Genomic DNA, 20,573 nt, shown 5'->3' with positions numbered 1-20,573 from the left:
TATTTTTGAAAGAGAGAGGGAGAGGGAGAGAATGCAAGCCAGGGAGGGGCAGAGAGAGATGGAAACAGAGAAACCAAGGCAGGCTCACTTACTGTCAACCCAAAGCTTGCCACAAAGCTTGAACTGTGAAATCAGGGCTTGAGCTGAAGTCAGACACTCAACTGACTGAGCACTCAGGCAACACTGATTAAGCTTAGAACAAGAAAAATATCAAGGAAAGAACGGACTGATTCCTTATTACAAATGGTGTGACGCTAACAATGGAAAATGGTGAAAGCTGAATGACTCAATGACTCAGCTCCTGTATTGCTCCCCCTCCCCCTCCTGTTTAAGAATGATACTCATTCTGAAAACCAACAACAGCAACAGCAACAACTTGAAGCTGTATCGGTTTGTGGATACCAATGTAAGTATATTGATTATAAAATGAATAATCTAAATCAAAGTACATTTATTTGTCTCAACAAATTAGATCTCAACGTACATAACTAGGTTTATAAAATTGTCAAATTATTGCTGTGAGTCTTATAAGGATTGTCAGGTCACGAAAAAGTGACAACAAAAACTGAAGATGACCAAATGTACCAATTTTCACCAGGGGAATAAAGTGTATTACACAAAACCCTGATTGGAAAACTTAATGCCCATTTTAGACAAGATTATGAGATGGGACAAGAAAATAAAAAGAGGTCAATTATTAAAAATCATTGCTATGTAGACAACAAAAGAAGTTCAATATGATCCAGCGCTTGAAGACTGTATTTGTTTTCTAATGCTAATGTAATAAATCACCACAAATTTGGTGGCTTACCAAAAATTGTGCCATGGAAAAAATTATTGATTGAATTGAACCATTAAGAGATGAACAACCAACCTTGAGATGAGAAAGGAGCATCTTTTCTGTTTTCAACTATTTAAAGATTTCATACAAATAATTAGATTTATTTTGCTTGGCACTTTTTAAAATTGTTTAAAAATATTAAAAATTGATAGATTAAACATACCAGGAGAAAGCTGTTTAGTTATATAATTTAGAGTATGCGTTGTCCAAGAAAGATCCCCATCTTTGAAAGTCTTTGGGCATATTTGGATGTTGGAGAGGAAGGTCAAGCAATGGAAAGGAAGTTGGAGCAATGCTTTCCATGTGCTTCAAATTATGTTTAGAGTAGTTGCAATTTCAAGTTTCTATGTATTTCCATGCTTATTTTCCTGAATCTTATAATAACAAGAAAGAACAAGAAAACACATTCTATATATTTGTTTAAAGAGATATCTTCCAATATTTTGTTATTAAAAGGAAAACATTTTATCTCTCTTTTAATTCAATTTATTGAAATTCAGATGAAGTAAAAAAAAAAAAGGAATAGGACAGATCTTGTTTCAACGTTTGCTATAAATGTAAATTTTGGGCAAATTGACAGTCAGGTACATGAGATCATCCAGGGAGAGTTTTTAGGGAAATAAAGAAAAAAGTTTGAAGAAATAAAGGAACTAACCCCCAAATTTAAAGAGTGAATTGAAGACAAGTTTTGGAGAAGAAAATAAGATATACAGAGAGAATTATCATTTCCATTAATTTGAACAAGAAGAGGATGCCAGTCACTTTAGTAAGAGCTTTGTCAGTGAAGCTGACAGAATAAAAATCAGATTGCAGGAAGTTGAGAGAAGAGAATGGAAGGCAGTAAAGAGGACAGGAATACTGGATATAAAGTACTCTTATCAGAAGATTCTGAATTAAGAAGGAAGTAAACATGGTTATCTTAAAGGAAGTTAAATTATAAGAACAGACACTTTTAAGAAAAAAAAAAAGCAGGTTTATGTGATGAAGGGGGAGAAGAAATGATAGGAAAAGGAAGAAAGGCAGATGTGTTGTCCTTCACATAAAGGAAGAGGACAGAATTCATTGTACAGATTGTAGAATTAGCTGCAGAGAAGGTAAAGAAAGTTTCTTTTACCGGAATATGAACAAAGGTGTAAGAATTACTTCATTTCACATGATCAGGCTGTTAAGATATTTTGCTAATGGGTACAATTTTCTATAATGTGAAAAGTTTATAATGTATGAAAATAGAGCCTTGAAATTTTAACTTTTTATCTTTCAAGAATAAAATGTAGTGGGTAACCAGAGAGGCACTTCTATATCATTTATTAAGAACTCATCATTAAATACCTAGCCATAATCATCTATTCTTCTCAAATATAAGCATCAGTGTGAAGATATCTATTTATAATAATTATACTCATGTAACCAATATGCTATTATGAGATTAGTTATATATGTTATTTTTCAAGACTAATTAAGAGGTATAGTTCAGACTCAATTTGTAATGTGGAATGCCTAGAATAGTAGAAAAAAGGGGTTCTAGGAAAAGTCTGCAGTTAGCAGGTGATTTCTTTAATTTTTCTTAAGTTGAAGAAAATATATTTTCCTTTAAAAGTTTTATCTTTCACTTCTGTATACTGTCTTTAAAGTGATTTTTTTAAGTCTAGAAATTGGCCATTTAAAAATGTTTGTTCATTTATCCCTCACATGTCAGTGCTATTATTTGAAACTGGCTTATGTATATCAATAGGCTGACAACACTATAGAAATGACTTAAGAAAGAAGTTGTGATTTAATCCATTATTTTAAATATATTCATCTTCTAAATAACTATCATTTAATGTTTGCTTACATAAGGATGATCGTTTTTTATATATGCAAATGTCATTTTCATGAGCTTAATAAACATACAGTCAACAAAACTAAAATCTACAACTCTTCCAGAAACATTTCAGTTATTATCTGTCATCTCTCTCTGTGTCTCTATCTATCTATGTATCATCTATCTATAAAGATTTCTAATATCATATGCTGCATGATGATTTAGGAGGGGAAGAAGAAAAATTTTTTGGAGGAAAACATGATTTCTATACCATAAATATGGTATAGATAAAATGTTAGTGATTCAGACCATTAGGGTTACTATAAGAAATTATCAAACTGCATAGCTTAGAAACAACAGAAATTTCTCATAGTTCTAGAGTCTGAAAGTCCAAGATCAAGGAGCCAGCAAATTTGGTGCCTGTTGAGGACATGCTTCTTGGTTCACAGACTTCCAAGTTCTGGATGTGTCCTTCATTTAAGAAGGTTCTTGAAAACTCCCTGGGGTCTCTTTTGGAAGGGCACTAATTCCTTTTTAAGGACACCATCCACAGGAACTAATCACCTCCCATAGTCATTATACCTCCTAATACCACATTTGGGGGTAGTATTTCAACAAACGAATTTTGTGAGGACACATTCAGTATATAACCATTGATATATACAAGAACATAAATATATTAAAACAAATACCTATAGAACTTATCAATTTGAATCTTTACTATATTTTAGAATCAGTCAAAATGCCCAGATTTTTTAAAACAGATTGTCTTAGTCAAGGAATATTGTGTGTAGAAATCTAACATTAAAATAACAAAACTTTATATCTTTTCTTGTATCCATTTTGAGGAAAGTTAAAAAAAAACAGAAAAAACAAAAAACCAACAACGAGAAAAACCCCACACGCACACCTATACATTTTCATATGCTTTGTCTGAAAAGTCAAAGAGCACCACATGGCAGAAAGCCTAGAAGAGCATAGAAAAAATATATATATATAACTTTCTTCATTCAGGACCTAGTATCTGGCATGTACTTGTGGGTGCTGACACTGAATAGTTATAAAATTTGAATTGTGTTTTATAGTAAAAAAAAATGTACTCTACAATTTCATAATGATTCAACTGCCAGTACCTCTCTCTAATTCTGCCACTTCCTGCTTTGGGCCTCATGCCCTTTTTCTGTCCTTGGTTTTCTATGCTATAAGGTAATTCCATAACCAGACAAATTACAATAGGTTCATTTGATTGCCTCATTGCTTTTTAGCATGAAGGCATAGTTGAGTAACTTTTACTGAATCTACTGTAAAGTAAATTGCATTGTAGTGGGACACCAATGCACATTACTGTTCATTGTAGGTAATAAAAACCTGTAGATTGTAAAGAGGGCACCATTTCCAAACTCCTACCCAAATTAGGAATCTCCTCTACAATATTAAGAGTAGATGTTCATCTACCCTCTACCTGAATATTTTTACAAATATAAAATGTTAACTTTCAACATATTAAACTTTATGTATGGATAGCTCCAACTGTTAAAACACATTTCATTCCTTTAACCAAAACCTGAACTCAATTAGCTCCTGGCCCTTCCCCTTTTGTTCTATTTCTGAGAACATATACTGACTTAATCTCTTCTCTTCAATATTATAGCTTTATAAATAATTGAAGACACTTCAGGATTCTTATAAATAGTCTGATGGGCTTTTCTGTTTGCCTTCTAAAGTCCTAGTTTATGGCTGTATTCCTGGAAGAGCACTTGTCCATCTTAGGAATTATCCCCAATTTTTCATTTTTAAAAATAAAGTAGTAATAAGAATTAGATAAAATAAATCAGAATTGGTTTAGTAGATCTTTAGTGATTCCTCTCATTACCTGGCATCATCTACTAGTGTATATGATATATGCTCAGTAAGAGTTATCAATTTAACATGTGATTAAATTTGAAAAATGAGCAAAGATAACTCATCATTCTTTTCCTGAGGGCACTTGCTGATAAAAAAATATAGTGCTAAGGGATAAGATAATCTAGAAGCAACTAACTCATTCCAGCCCTGTGTAGTAGTAGGAAAATTATTCAACCACGATGTCCTTGTAAACCACCTGTGCCAGCCAACTCTGTCATGGCCTATCCTTATGAGATGCAGGAAGTTGCCAAGCTACCTGTTAGTGCAGTCAGTAGGAAATGTGGGAAATTATACATCAGACATATGTGCAATATATGTGAGAGATGAAGTGAACAGTACCACCATAGAACAAGCAGAGAAAAATATGAATGTTTTTGTAAAAGCAGTTTAATCAATTCCATGAGTGGTATAAATCTGCAATTGCTTATTTTATGTTTAATGCCATTTTTTTTTTAATTTGGATTTTAGGTGCCAGTGGTTCAAAAAAGTTAGGATGAAATCAAATAAAAATTAAGAACTAAATTTCTATTTCTCAGCAAAATTATAATAAATATAAAGGTTGCACAAAACCTGAAAAGAAGCAAAATGATATTTTACCATATGTAGTTGCAGAATATGCATTTTCATATCACTCTAACTTATGACTTCTTAGTAAATAATTTTTCTTCCAAATTAATTTTGGTCTTTTTGACTCCTAAGTTTTTTTTTAAGTAAAAAAAAAAAACTCAATTATTGCTATAGCATCAGTTACAAGAGAAGCCATTCACAAACACTTAAATGGTGCCAGATTTATACTAATAGATGTATCAAGTAGAAAAACATGGAAGATTATTCAAGTAATAATTTAATGTTTTATCCAATAAATCAAATAAAAGTAAAGCTTTTGGAAGTTCACTGTACATGATTTTGAAATTTTGTAAATTCAGTTAAAAAGTTGTCCATTGAGTAAAATTAATTGTATTATGTAGTAATACTATCAGTAATAATATTAACACTAACAAATTTCAGTGACTCATAGAATTTTGATAAGAACAATTTTTTTTTCTAAATTACAAATTCTATTCAGCCAATGCGGTTGAAATTGGTCATGTGAATAAATAATTCATAATTGCATCCAAATGAGCAGTGATATTTTTGCAACTGAAACAAAATCTGTAATTGTCAAAGTATACATACAGAAATCACTGAAATACATAATTTTTTTGTGATGAAGTTGCTCAATCATCATCATCACCATCATCATCATCATTTCTTTAGTGCAGCAATATGCATTTTCACTTTGCCAGACATCAGTTAAATTTTAGAAAGTTTTGAAATTGCTAAAGGGTATTTTGTAAATCAACTTCAGTAGACTGTAATTCTATTGAACCTTTCATAAGTGAGTCCTCTACATTTGATCACATTTGTTTCAAAACTGACTGGAAATCTTCAAAGATGTCAATGAACAAGAAATAAAAAGAAGTCATCTGTTTTAGTTTTAGAAACTTTTAATTATTGAAAATAAAGCTTGTGGGGCACCTGGGTAGCTCAGTCTGTTGGGCTTCCGAATTCAGCTCAGGTCATGATCTCACCGCTCATGAGTTCCAGCCGGCATCAGGCTCTGTGCTGACAGCTCAGAGCCTGGAGCCCACTTCAGGTTCTCTGTCTCCCTCTCTCTCTGCTCCTCCCCTGCTCGTGCTGTCTCTCTCTTTCAAAATAAATAAACATAGAAAAAAGTTTAAAAACAAAAGAAAAGGAAAGAAAAGAAAGCTTGTAAACAAGACCATGTTATAGAAATACACTGAAATTTATTGCTACAAAAAGTTATGGAGGAAACAAATTGAATGATTGATGGGAGTTTCCATATGGTACAAATTTTAATTCTGAAATTCTACAACTGTTCCTTGCAATACATTTTGAGAAAAATATTTTCATATCGTTCCTATTTATTTTTATTTTTTTTAGTCTTTATTTATTTTTGAGAGAGAGACAGCATGTGGGCAGGGGAGGAGCAGAGAGAGAGTGAGAAGCAGAATCCAAAGCAGGCTCCAGGCTCTGAGCTGTCAGCACAGAGCCCGATGTGGGGCTCGAACTCACAAACTGTGAAATCATGACCTGAGCAGAAGTCGGACACTCAACCGACTAAGCCACCCAGGCGCCCCTCATTCCTATTTTTTGATTAGATACATTTATATTATACAGTGAAACTGAATTCTACTGAGGTGGCCTAATTGCCACATCCAAATTTGGCAATACTTTAAAAATAAATATTTAAAAAATAGCTTTTTCAAAAAAAATTATGTTGAAAATATTCCTATTTTTAAAAAGTCTCTCTGAATAAAGATAAAAGACTGAAAATACTTGGGCTGAATTTTTATATATTTATAGATGATTAAAAATTAGGATTAAGAATATTAGCACAATTATTAATTACCACAATCCTGAGATTTCCAGGTAACTCAGAACTACATACTGTTTTCTCTATTATAAAAACACATAGAGACAAGTGACTAGAAGTGATAGAAATTTAAAATGTATTACAAATAAACTGCAGCTTTCCAGATCACAAGCAATTTATTAATTTTTTAAATTGGAAAACATTATACAGAAGTTATTATAAAATCATAAATCTTGGTATTCAATTATTCTTTTCACTTGCATACTTCGGGACTGTTTTGTAATTTTTTTCTGTGAGAATTTTTCAACTTTGCTGGTAAGGTTTGCGCAGGTTGGTCTTGTCAAAATAATTTGCAATTTATAAAAAACTATAATAAACAATTACAGTAGTGTCTGAAAGGATGTATTGATTTGACTAGAAGTCAATTCCAGTGCTCTCCATGGTGTAAACCAACACTGCTGGTTAAAGTATATGACAAGTCACCTCCCTCTCTTCACTCCTGTTTCAATCTTTTTCCTTTCGGAGATATTGATCTCAAGAGCAGTCTCTCATAAACATCCTTCTTGCTAACCTATCCCAAGGAACCTAACTTTCAACAATAATGTCAACAAGTGTTATTGTGAGGATAATATTAACACTGTGCCTGTACTGTAGTAAGCACTGAATTCCAAATGACTTACCAAAGTGTCTATCTTCAGGATGATAACAGTTAAAAGCCAATAAATATGCTGAGAATGTCTTGTCAAAGCAGAAGTTCAAGGAGCTCATTCATTTAACACTACTTTGTTGAGAACGTATATAGTAACTAACTTTGCTTATGCTGTGAAGCCCTGAGGGGCATTGAGTATTGCAGCTCTGATTTAAGTCTCATATTCTACTGATTCAAGAGAGGTTAATTCATAATTATACTAATTATACTAAATATAGTAAAGAAAGGGAAGCTCCAATTACCTATTTATTTATCGATATATAATAAATTATTCCAAAAACTTAAATGTGTTAAAACAACATTGCTTATCATTTTATGCATCAGATATTGAGAGGGCTCCGCTTGCCTGGCATGACTAGGGCTGGATGATCCACTTCTGAGATGGCCTTCTCATTTACTTAATTGGTGTCTCTTGTGTGCATCAGCCTCCTTCTGTCTCCCCTTGATAAAGAGAATATTTTATCCTTTAAGATATTTCATCTTTCACACCCACACCAGCCTAGCCCATGTCTCCAATTTCTTGATGATTATTCTATGTCTCTTTGTTCCACATTCTGAGTTCTTGGTTCTCTCCTTCTTTTCCATAGGAAACAGACCATGATCATAATGAAATAAGCTTCTCAGTATGTTTCCTGTATAAACAAGTTTAAGGGCTCAAAGACTTATTTGCATTTTATATTATCTCTGTTCCTTTTTGTTGAAGCTGATATAATGTGTTTAAGACTTTGTGAGCCTGTAGTGTATCAGATTTTAATCCACTCCATTATATGGAAATCATATCCACATTTCAAGACAAGTTCTGTTCTGATTTGGCTCAAAAGTCAAGTTGGTATGCAATATTTCCCTTAAGATTCTTACAAGTGTTTTTATCTGGTTAAAAGGGTCAGTGTGGCATGCCCTTAAGATTCTTAGAGGCATGCTTTTGTGGCAGAGAGGGTCTGAGAAGATCTTGTAAGATTCTACGAAGTCTTAACAGGGATGGCCTTAAATCTTCTAGAGGTATCCTTAAATCTTCCAGAGGTATCAACACAGGATACTGAAGCCATTCTTTCATAAAAGTGACCCCAAAGCCTACTGTTTGTTCCATACTAAATTAGATTCTTTCTCTTTTTACCTTGATAATCTCTAGCAAAGAAGTAATGGAGATGAAAATTTTCTGAAACCAGCAAGTCCTGGGTCCTCTGCATATTTTTAAAAATTTTTGCTCAAAAACTGGGGCATCTGTGTGGGTCAGTCAGTTAAGTGTCCAACTCTTGATTTCAGCTCAAGTCATGATCTTCCAGTTTGTGGGATCAATCAAGTCCCAGGTCTGGCTCTGCACTGGCAGCATGGAGCCTGCTTGGGATTCTCTCATCTCCTCTCTCTCTGCCCCTTAGCCCACACGCTCACACACACTCTCAATCTCAAAATAAATAAATATACTTTAAAAATTAAAATTCTTCTCAAAAACTGAATGGTTCCTTCTTTAGCTGATCCCTGTTCTCTATTTTATAAACAGGCATGTAGAAGAGACTATTGAAACTTTCTAGATACTACCTGGAAATTTTCCATGCCAGAACAAAGGTTTATTATTTACCCTTGCTATTTTCCACTTTATTACAGGTGACAGTGTTGCCAAAAATCTATTCTACTACATTGTAAAATCCCCTTTCTCCCACTTCCAATAACATTTCCTCACTCATCTTCAGAATAATCACCAGAAGTCTCCTCAAAGCTCTACCAACTTCTGACTGACAATCTCAAAGCAATGAAACCTGTTTTAGGTTTTGTTATGGAATTAAATCTACTACCCAATTCTCTTATAGCTATCAATCTTGTTAAAATCAGCCCAATATTTAGTCACTTAATATAACTATTTCATTTTGTTCATAATTTTGTGGCTCAGGGGTTGGGTTTCTGTTGTGGCTGAGACTGCAGGATCCACTTAGAACAGGATTTTTAAACTCTTATGTCTAGTGTCTTGATGTCTCTTTGCTTCTCTCTCCCTACACATGGTATCTCTTCCTCCAAAATGGCCTGAGTTATTCCAATTTTTGCCATGCTGTCTGATGTCTCCCAGTACAAGTTTTCTAAGAAAAAGCATTCCAAAAGGTCCAGGCAAAAGCTGTGAAACTTCTTATGACTTAGCTATACTGTCATTTCTGTTGTATCTATTGGTCTAGCAACCTACAAAAGTCAGCCTATATTCAAAGATGGTGGAAAAAAAAAACCTCACCCTTTCAATGAAGAAATAGTATGCATTTACAGGAAAGGAGGTAACTATATTTTGGTCATGTAACAGAGAAGCTAACAAAAGTTGTTAGCACCATAAAACCTGAACAAAATTAAGTACTTAAACAAAAAACCTTAGTGTTTAATTTGCAATCACTTTATCTGAATAATATTAATAATCTGAATTAACTGAATCCACTTACATATATGGTTCAAATAATTTATAATACAGAGAGACACGGGTAACATTTCCCAGTAAATCTTCAGACAATCACATTACAAAAGGTATCCCTTAGAAACTGCTTGCCCTAGTAAATTTTAACCCGCATTTACCTCTTGAAGTCAGGAGATAACTCCACTAAGAACAGATCCAACCTCTCTAAACCTTGAACTACTATACAGTTCTATAAAGACTCTGGCTACCAGACTAAAGGTCAATTCACTTAAGAAATCTAGATCTCAGGTGGATTGAGTTAAGAATAAAGCTCAGAAGCAACTTCTCTTACAAATGCAAAGAATTAATGACCACTGATTTCTTATTTGCCAAGTTTGATCTTCTCCTGGGAAAAGAATGGGACCCTGAACAAGTGCTAATGGGTCTGTGCCCTCAAGGCAAGATTGGCCTTTCGGTGGTTTGGAGTTTCACATACTAAGTTTCCTTAAGCACTTTAAAAATAAATCCACTCTGTGAATCTAAACATTTTCTCAAAAATGTGTAAGTCCATTACTTAACACTACAAAACTTGGTATAAAGACTCTACAAATTTTTAGACTTAGCCTGTTACAATGAGGACATAAATTGCTTCGTTAGTATTTCTATCCTAATGTCAGAGGCTTGTATGGCAGGAAAAAATCTCATTTGTTTCTAGAGGGTTGGCACAGAAACAAGAAACCAATAAAATTCACTCTCCTCAAAAATGTCTTCAGGTAATTTGGGAGGAACATCAGTAAAGAAACGATGACCTGAAATCCACAACACTGTGCGATATTACTAATGAAAATATTAATTTAAAATCTCCAAAGTAATCTGCTGTTTTGCGTTTCAGTTTGCTGCTGGCAATGTTGCCCTCTTTTTGGATTTGGTCTATACTCATAAAGTTCACTGTTCCATTGTTGCTACCTAATTATTTGCTTGCTTGCTCTGAGTTGCTACCTAATTATTTACTGTTTACTTTTCCTAGACTTCATTGGTATCATCATCATCATCATCCAATGAAATCCAGCTATGGATGTTGTTTAATTATTGGCATCAACAGTATTACTACCATTTTTAGCAGGTCATCTGTAAAGCCTGTTCTGTGCTAAATAATTTACATACATATTTTACATTAACAACAATTCTGTAAGGTAAGTATTACACTGAAAGAAGAAAAAGAAACAACTAAAGTCATTAACTCAAGTATTTAAGAATGCTGAAATATGGGGAAAAGCTAAAAATGAGTATCTGCAGGAAGTAAGTAGCTGAAAGATTTTATAAGGCTGATTAAAAAGGGCCGCTCAAAGTTTAGTATTGTTCTGAGAATTGTTCACTGCTCAGATTCTTGAAAAATATGGGGAAAACAAGGTATGTTAATCATGAGACGAGACATAGGAACAGGAAAATGGGAACTTAATTTCATCCATTGGCTTCTTAATTTGCATTTAGTAATAAGGGATAAGGAGAAACATTCAGATGCTAAGATTCTTGAAGGATAACTAAAATTTGGTATTTTGATTTTCTATGATGGTGGCCATCATCTCTGGAGTTAGTAGTTAGTAGTTACAAAGAAGCATTTAAGACTCTGAGCAGAATAAGATATGGGAATACTCTGCTGGTGGGGTTTTGGAGTGATGGGCGTTCAGAGCTGATGGCCAAGAAAGAATTAAGACATCTTTGGTTCAAAAAAGGTGATTTTATTAAAGCACAGGTGATGAAGGACCATAAGGCAAGCTAAGGGTCAAGTAAAAGCTAGCACATTGCCCGACCCCCCCACTCCCAAAAATAGGGATATGTGTAATATTCCTCAGGCACTCCTGGTTTCTCAAGAACAAAGGAAAGGAGAGGAAACAAATGGTTAAGTGATAGAGATCACAGTCATGCAGGACATGAGACTCCATCAGTTTATACAATCTTAGTAAATTATGAGAAAAAAACAATCTTATCAAAAGCCTAATTTCTAGAAACCTATGGACTCAGTTTCATGGAGCCCTAATATCACCTTCCCCTCCATAGTGATGTGGGGAAAAAAAGCAAGAAGGAAATGGCAAGTAAAATTGAATTTCTTTATAACTGCAGCCCATTGGCAAATACTTGAGGCAAATATAGAGTATAACATTTCTCCAGAACTCCCAACTGTTCTATGTTAATGCCTTACTAGAGGGAAAACAACCTTAACTTGACAATAGCCAGGTCTCAGGTATCTTTGAGTCCTCTTTAGCACACCAAAGTCCTTCTGGAGCCATGACTTTTGCCTTTACCTCCCCCAACTCCACAGTATATAATCAGTCACTTTTCACAATCCCAGTGCAGCCCTTTCTGCCCACAAATCCTGTTCCCGTGATTTAATAAAATCACCTTTTCACCAAAGACGTCTTCAAGAGTTCTTTCTTGTCAGTTGACTCTGGACCACCACCCCCTACCACCACCACTCCAAAATCTCATCTCAGGGGCAGGATCCGTGAGCAGAAAGAGCAGCACTGGGGTTGTGAGGAGTGACTGGTTGCATACTATGGAGTTGGGGAGGCAAAGGGAAAAGAGAGGCCTCCAGAAGGACTTTCATGTGCTTAAGAAGACTCCTAAAATACCAGAGGCCTAGCTATTGTCAAGCTAAGGTTGTTTTTCCTTTAGTAAGGTTTAACAATAGGACAGTAGGGGGTTCCTGGAGAACTAGGCTCTGTATTTGCCTCAAGTATTTGTCAATGGGCTGCAGGTTAAAAAGAAATTTAATTTTACCTGTCATTTCCTTCTTGCCTTTGTTCCCCACATTACTGTGGAGGGAAGGGTGATGCTGGGGCTCCAGGAAACTGAGTCTATAGGTTTCTGGAGATCAGGCTATTGATAAGATTGCTTTTTTCTCATAATTTACTAAGACATATGTAAACTAATGGAGATTCATGTCCTTCATGACTGACCTCTCTTATCAGTAAACCATTTGTTTTTCCTTTTCCTTTGTTCTGATGCAGCCAGGAGTACCTGAGGAGTATCATACATATCCCACCCTGAGGTGGGGTGTTTGTGGGGCATTGGTTGCCTTATGCTCCCTCATCATTGCTAAGCAACATAAGAAAGGATCATTAATAGACCGTGAGATGTCCCCTTAATATCCTATTTATCTTTCCTAGTCCTGATCAAGAAAGCAAATCCACTGGATTAAGACAGTTGTTTAAAATGCATTTGCTAATGTTCAAATGATCTTTATGGATTGGTTCTTACTTAGGTCTCATCTTTACAATTTTGCCAGGGTTAAGTTTGGATGATAGAACAAATGCTAGAAATATTCTCAAAAATTTTAAGTGAAATTGCCCTATCTATGCTGATTTAAGATTTTAATCTGTTTGTTTCTATTATTTTGTTAGCCAGCAATAAAAGCATGGAAAAATAGGAATGCTGTGTAGAAGAATAATACACAATTAACACATAATGATTTAGTCAGTGATTACCCAGGAAATCATCAGATATAAACTGGGCAGATATTGGCCATCTCTAGGGCCTCTGATGTAATAATAAAACATAATAAACAATTGCCACTAATTGCACTTGAGATATTACTAATATTTAGAAACAAAAATTAAAGACAGTTTTTGTACCAGATTGTATACTTGAATTTGAGTATGCTTATTTTATACTGAGAGGTATACAATTATTTAAACATATTTGTATTACTATATTTTACTTTCACATAATAAAATTATGAAGACTACATGTTTCTCATAGTCTGTTAGGTTTTTAATTCCTTATTTAGTTAGAAATTACTTAAAATTTGGAAAAGAACAATCAAACTTAACTATTTATATTGTTCTTCTTTTTAAAAGGCAAAGAAGCAAATCTTCTTATTACCTGGTGACTATTCCAGGAAACCCACAAAGAGTTTTATACATAAAGGACATCTTAATAGTTGTATCTATTATAGGGAAGGAAACTAATTTTTCCTCTACCTTGTCTGAGCTCTTAGCTGAGACTCTTATTAAAAAAAAAAAAAAAAAAAAGATTGACAGGAGAAAAACAACAGAAGTTTAATAACATGTATAGTACATGTATATATTAGGAGATAGCCAGGAAAAAGGAATAATTCAAAAATATACCTTTAAAATTTAGGATAGTATTTACTATCTTAACAGAGAAAGGAAAGGGGGTGGATATAGGCCTCTTAGAAGAGAAGATATGGTTTTTAGGAAAATTGAATGGGCCCTTAGAGAAATAGATAGAAGATATGATAGTTTGTAACAATATTTGTCTGAGGGTGGTGTTGACTTCTAGTCTCCTCTCCTGTGATAGCAGTCAATCTTCCCTGGTTGACAAACTCCAGGGAAGGGGATTATGACAATTCAGTTCCTTTTGGAGGATCTATATTTAGGCAAATAAGAGGAATTCAAAGAAAGATTCTCCCTGCATTTGTTGTTTTCAGAGAGCTACAACTGAAAATAATATACCAAAGTGGCATATTGTGGGGTGGCATGTCCTGAACTCCTACAGTCATATTTTGAGGTGACATATTCTACTACCTTTTACACTCTTTTGAATTTGATCTTGAAAAGTAGGAAAGTAATATTCAAGAAAAAATGACTAGAATAAATAGTTATTGGAAAATATTGGGAACAATGATTATAAGGAACATAACTTTAAAAAGAATAACAGATTATTTTCCTGGCAAGGAATAATTTTGTTTCACAGAAAGAAAGAAATTCTAGCCCTTCTTATATATAGCATTTTACATTAAAAAAATTATAAACTTTTCCTTATGAATAAAGAGATTAATATTGAGTCAAATAAATCAAAATTTTAACACATTCATGGTTTTATATTAAGGTATATTAATCATACCTTCATAAATCATACTTTTAGGTTACATTATAAATGATTTTATCAACATATTAAGCCAATGCATATTTATATTACAATTCCTATATCAATTAACTGTAATGTCATCTTTGAAAAATATACAAACCATATCTATTATCTTGTATATATCCATGTCTCCCTGTAATTATTATGCTAAGCATAGTCCCAAACACTTTTTTATTAACACCTTTAACCAAAGTTATCAATTCTTGTTTCTTCCCTTCAGAGACAGAGAAAACTGGAAGATAGAAAATCACAAACTCCATAATTCTTTATTTTTGTAAGTGTATATTTTATATCAACTTCACAAATGTTAAAGTAAATAAGGAAAATAAACACACACATATATATATAGCATTATCAAAAGGCATTTGCACATTCTACAATGTATAAGAATAGGGTAAATAAAAAGTTTAGACACTGAGGTTTATAATTTTTTCTTAATTTGAAAATGTTCATATACTCAATCTAATATTAGTGTAAGGTCTTAAAATTACTTAAAAATATGAAAATTATAATTGAAATAAACAGTTGGCTCTTATTATATGTAATATTTTAAAAATGTGTATTCATTTATTTTGAGACAGAGAGAGAGAGAGAGAGCGAGCTTGTGAGCACAAGCAGGAGAGGGCCAAAGAGAGAAGAGAGATAATCCAAACAGGCTCCATGTTATCAGTGCACAGCCCAATGAGGAGCTCAAACTTGTGAACCATGAGATCATGACCTGAGCTGAAATCAAGAGTTAGACACTTAACTGACTAAGCCACCCAGGTGTGGTGCCCCTACCAGTAATGTTTTAAGAATTTATTCATGAGATTAACCTTTTAAAAAGATATCCATTTTCACAAGTTATTTGATTACAATTTTTTATTTTCAAAATCATATATATTTGTGAAAATTAATGACAGCTCATTTGACCCTCAGAAGTCAATGTAGAAAATTTATTAATATTAAATAAGTTTTAATTTTAGTATTGCATATACTAGAATAGTGGTTAATGTTAATAGTGGTTGATGTTAATTTTACATAAAATGTAGAAGGAGATGGATATTTGCATCAATATACCTAACAATGCTAATTTGTTTAAAGATTCAAAAATTGATCAGATAAAGTACACATTATTAATATAATTCATAAGTATACATAAACTAAAGTGCAACTACTCCTTAGATCTTGTTTAGAAATACTCTTGTTTCGACAGAGCTTTTTCTGATCTAGTCACTAGCTAACAAAGCTATCACTCTATTACATGCTCAGTTGAAGATTTTTTTTAATATAGACTATTTTTTAAGCAAAAAATAACAGCAAAATAATTTGCTTTCCTTTTATTTTCTTTTAAAGTTTATTCATTTTGAAAGAGACAGCATGCAAACAGGGCAGACAGAAATGTAGAGAGAGGGAGAGAGAGAGAGGGAGAGAGAGACAGAGAAAGGCAGAGACAGGGAGAGAGAGAATCCCAAGCAGGCTCCACACTGTCAGTGTGAGTCTGATGTGGGGCTGAAACTCACAGACCATGAGATCATGACCTGAGCCAAAATCAAGAGTAGGACGCTTAACTGACTGAGCCACCGAGGCAACCCAATAATTTTCTTTCTTTATGAAACATTTGAATATGTATCCAGATATGTATATATTCTTAAGATTGCAACCATAATAACAAAAAATATGACTAATATACAAAATAACCAAAGAGAAGGAAAAAACAGAAGAAGAACACATATGCACATACAAACATAGAGGAAAATTAAGAAGAAGCTTATTTTAGACAAAAATTATTCTTACAAGTTAATTATCATCCCTCTGCAAGAAAGAATGATTACAGGTAGAAAGCCCATTTTGAAACCTGAACATACACACATACTGGCTCTCACAGAAGAGTTAATAGAGATTATTTAAGTAAAATAACCTCTCTCTCAAATGATCCCCTTTTTAGATAGATATGGCAATGCAACCTCCTTACCAGATTTGTAGCCTTTGTGTCTTGACACCTTTCAAATAAACACAATTTTTACATCAAAATCTCTTCAAAATGGCTATTATAATTATGAATTCTCCAAGTGAAATGCCTTGAAGTGTTCAAATAATTGGGGGTATAGGCACCTATGCAAATAGTGCACCAGCTTGTTGTCAGCTTTCCAACTGACAGTTGTCTATTGCCTTCCAGTGGTGAGGAATGAAAAACACAAGTGAGCTCCCCCTAATCAAATCCTTGCACTCTTGCCTCACCTTAAAGGGTCCTAGCAGTGATAAAAACAAGTAGAGGAATCTCATCCAAAGATGATAATAGTGATGACATAAAGGTTTGAGCAGCACACTGACACAAAATGGTAAAATACCAGACAGGTGAAGAACTTACCACACTTTCCAGCCACAGAGGCCTATAATAAAGGAGAAATAGTTTTCTTGGCATGTCCTATCTTTATCAATATTTCCCAGGCATTAAATCTATGGGATGAGAAAAACTAAATCAAAATCAATTAGTTTAAGCCTTCATTAAAAACTTTTCAATGTGAGAACACTGCAAGATGGATATTGGGAAGGAATAATTAGCATACAGATTTATAAGTTGGGAAGGTCAGTCAAGATTTAGTTTTGTTCTCAGAATTATTCACTTAGAACTAATAAATGAATTCAGAAAAGTTTTAGGATACAAAATCAATATACAGAAATCTGTTGTATTTCTATATACTAATAATAAGCTATGAGAATATAAGAAAACAATTCCATTTACAATCATATCAAAAAAAATATGTAGGAATAAATTTAACCAAGCAGATAAAAGATCTGTATTCTGAAACTGGAATACACTGATGAAAAAAACTGAAGATGACACAAACAAATGGAAAGATAAACTGTGCTCATGGATTAGAAGAATTCATATTGTTAAAATGTCGATTCTACTCAAAGCAATTTACAGATCCAATGCAATCTCTATCAATATAACAATGGCATTTGTTCTGCAGAACTAGACACAGTAATCCTAAAATCTGTATGGAACTACAAAAGACCTCAAATAGTCAGAGCAATCTTGAGGGAAAACAACAACAAAGCTGGCACTATCAATCTCCGAGATTTCAAACTGTACTACAAAGTTATAGTAATCAAAATAGTATGGTCCTGGTACAAAAACAGACACAGAGATCAGTAAAACAGAATAAAGAGCTCAGAAATAAGTCTATACTCCTATAGTCAATTAATCTATGACAAAGAAGGGAAGAATATGTATTGGGGAAAAGTTTGTCTATTTAATAAATGGTGTTGAAGAAACTGACTTTTAGCTACACACTAGAACACTTTCTTATTTAAAAATAAATTGTATGGATGGAAGACTTAAATGGAAGACCTGAAACCATAAAACTAGAAGAAAACAGGAAGTAAGCTCTTTGATGTCCGTGTTGGCAATATGTTTTTTTTGTATCTGTGTCTTCAAGCTAAGACAACAAAAGCAAAAATAAACAAGTGGGACTATATCAAACTAAAAAGCTTTTGCATAATAAAGGAAACCATCAATAAAAGGAAAGGGTAATCTACTGAATGTAAGAAGGTATTTGCTAATGGCATGCCCTATAAGGGGTTAACACCCCAAATATATTAAAAAAACTCAGACAACTCAATAAAAAAAAAAAACAACACCTCATTAAAAATGGGCAGAGGACCTGAATGCATCCCTGTTCATCAAAGTATTATTTATGATGAGCAAGATATGAAAACAATCTAAATGTCCATCAACAGATGAATGCATAAAGAAGATGTAGTTTATATAAACAATAGAATACTATTCAGCAGTAAGAAAGAATAAAATCTTGTCATTTGTAACAACATGGATGACGTAATAAGTCCCTGGATGGATGAAATAAGTCAGACAGTGAAAGACAAATACTGTAGGTTCTTACTTGTATGTGAAATCTATGAAAGAAAACAAACAAATAACAACAACAACCAAAATAGAAATAGACTCATTGATACAGAGAACAAACTGATGGTTTCCAGAGGGGACAGTAGTGGTGAGGTGGACAAAATATATGAAGAGGAGTAAGAGGTACAATCTTCCAGTTATAAAATAAATAAGATATGGGGATGTAATGTGCAGCAAAGGGAATATAGTCAATAATATTGTAACAACTTTGTATGGTGACAGTAACTAGACTTATTGTGGTTACATAATAATGTATATAAATATTGAATCACTATGTTGTACACCTGAAGCTGATACAATACTGTATGTCAATTAATCTTCAATTAAAAATAAATCTCAGAAGGTGTGTGCAAACTGAGATTTTGTTAATCTTAGAACAGGATGCACAGACAGCAAGATTCAGTTTAGTAACCACTGGTTGGGCAATTTGAGTTTAGAAAGAATGTAAGGAGAAGAGTCTGTAAGTGAAGATCTTACTATGAGCATCAGTGGAAAATGTTCCATTGTTCATCATCATTTATGCCAGTATTTGTATTTTACAGATGAAGAATATAAGAACAGAATGGCTAAACAGCTCTTTCAAACTAAGTTATCAAGGTAGAGGCCAAACTCTTATGATAGAACTCCACCGTAATTTAACTTGAATATAATAAGATTTGCTTGTTTTTCTTCCCAGACCCCATTACCAAACAGATGTGAAGTTCACCAAAGTTTATATCTTCTGTGAGCTGGTGTAGAAGATATGGCCTCTGATAATTTTGACATTCTCAAATGATTAAGATATTTTTTAAATGGTTTAACAAATGAAAACAAACAAATAAATCTCTCCATTTTTAACATAGTTAGTTGAAAGTGAACAATATTTTTGTACTAATCTTGAAATGATATAACACTGTATTTTGTGTGATTGAAATGTTTGAACTCCACTTAGTAGGTTATAGAATAATTTTTTTTCCATCAGAAAAGGGTTTTAAAAAATCATTTACAATTCACAGTAAAGAAATTATAAAGCATGAAGTGTCATTTTTCCTTGGTGGTTGCATTTTAGAATAGGGCAATATCTTATATTATGGGACTAACTGTAGTGTAGAAAAGCAGATCATGAATGGAAAAAAAAAAAAGAAAAGAAAACCAACAGTAAGTTCACGATTAAGAATTATAGGATTCCCCTAGTCCCTAGTTCTATTTCTATTTTCCCTTGTTATTCCCCATTCATGTTTGCTCCCAATTCTGGTGTCTCTCCTATGGTACACATGGCTTCTCTTTGTTCTAGGACACTTCTTTCCCACAGTGAAACATAAACTTTGCTGTTTTGAAAATAAGTGTTAGGTCTGATAATAGGAGGCATTTTGCCTTCCAAAATAACCAATGCACAGGTTTTTTGTTTGCTTGTGTTTTCTTATTATTATATGAGAGGCAGGAGGGGCAGAGAGAGAGAGGGAGAGAGGGAGAGAAAGAGAATCCCAAGCAGGCTACACACTGTCAGCTCAGTGCCTAATAAGGGCTTGGACTCATGAACTGTGAGATCATGACCTGAGACAAAATCAAGAGTGGGACGCTTAACTGACCAAGCCTCCCAGGCACCCCACTTGTGTGTCATTTTTAGGTGTGTATTTGCTTCCATATGTTGTTTTTTGTTTGTCCTTTTTCTTTTGCCAGAGAACTAGTAACCATCAGAGATGAAGAAGCATAAAATACTGAAAAATACATCTAGTGAGTTACATTAACTACTATAAATGAACTAAATATTTATCTACTAACTGCAGGTTCAT

The 20,573-nt window shown here is 33.5% G+C and overlaps 1 long non-coding RNA gene across 1 annotated transcript; it reads left to right on the top strand.

Moving 5' to 3' along the window:
- The first annotated feature begins 348 nt into the window (after nucleotides 1-348).
- On the top strand, nucleotides 349-19,598 carry LOC131511436 (uncharacterized). Its single transcript, XR_009261522.1, has 4 exons — nucleotides 349-406; nucleotides 11,029-11,194; nucleotides 15,112-15,165; nucleotides 19,478-19,598. It is a non-coding gene; the product is annotated as an uncharacterized LOC131511436 (long non-coding RNA).
- The last annotated feature ends 975 nt before the right edge of the window (nucleotides 19,599-20,573 follow it).

This window comes from Neofelis nebulosa, chromosome 5 (assembly GCF_028018385.1).
Source record: "Neofelis nebulosa isolate mNeoNeb1 chromosome 5, mNeoNeb1.pri, whole genome shotgun sequence".
Classification (NCBI taxonomy): domain Eukaryota; kingdom Metazoa; phylum Chordata; class Mammalia; order Carnivora; family Felidae; genus Neofelis; species Neofelis nebulosa.
Note: the sequence above shows the minus strand (reverse complement) of the source record. Positions and strands in the feature narration are given on the sequence as shown.